At 41.8% G+C, this 936-nt stretch overlaps 1 pseudogene; it reads right to left on the bottom strand.

The window, feature by feature from the left end:
* Window positions 1–490: 490 nt before the first annotated feature.
* LOC106330737 overlaps window positions 491–936 on the bottom strand; it is a 4,752-nt pseudogene continuing 4,306 nt past the window's right edge.

Raw genomic sequence — 936 nt, 5'->3', positions numbered from 1 at the left:
TATTTTACTGATATGAAGATTTTCCGAGAAAACTTCGTGATGAAGAAACGTCGGTCTTCAAAAACGTCGAGCTTTTAAACCGTCATGCTTCCAAAATTGTTATGCTTCCAAAACGTCTGTCTGATAAATCTAAGACATCTTCTAACTATGGTCGAGAAACCTATTCGACTCATAGTTCACCCACGGTCACTTCTTCTCCCACCTCGTACTTTAAAGCTACTTAATCGATCCTTATCACCCGCGACTCGACCACCACAAACATACTCGACCATTCTCTTTTTTTTTTTTTTTTTTTTTTTTTTTTAACGGGTTTATACATTCTCCCCCCCTTAATAGAATTCGTCCTCGAATTCTTAGTTGCGCAATTGCTCATCTTCCCGACATTCTCCACTCGTCTCCATATATCTTTACGGTGTCCACAATCGTTCCTTAAGTGTCCTCTTCAAGGCCTCCACAATCGTCTTCAGTTGAATGATCGCTGGATTATCTCTTACTGTTGCTCTGCAATAACACTCTGATTTCCCATAATACGAACTGGTCCATGCTCGTTCCTGATTACTCCAAGCATTTTCTCGATCTTCGTCTTCCCAACTCTTGATGAAGTCCTTTCCCAACGAAGTCTTGTTTTCCCCCATCTGTCCAGTCCATACCACAGCCCAGTTCTCTGAATCTGTCTCTCCTCTTCCGCTTCGGGTTTGGGTTTGGCCTCGAACTCCCTCCGCTTTAAGGTTTTCATCCCTTAAAGTTCCGATCAACGAACACACTTACTCGCTGCAATTCAAAAGAACACTTCACACACAAGTTAGTAGACAACTAATCCCAACAGTCTACTAACAACAACCTAGCAATCCTAATCAAACAACTTAGCAATGCTAACCAGCAACCTAATAGTGCTAACCAGCAACCTAGCAATTCTAGATTCCACTATCTCAATCA

The sequence above is a fragment of the Brassica oleracea genome, chromosome C3 (genome assembly GCF_000695525.1).
Source record: "Brassica oleracea var. oleracea cultivar TO1000 chromosome C3, BOL, whole genome shotgun sequence".
Lineage (NCBI taxonomy): Eukaryota > Viridiplantae > Streptophyta > Magnoliopsida > Brassicales > Brassicaceae > Brassica > Brassica oleracea.
This window is presented reverse-complemented; position numbering and strand designations above follow the sequence as displayed.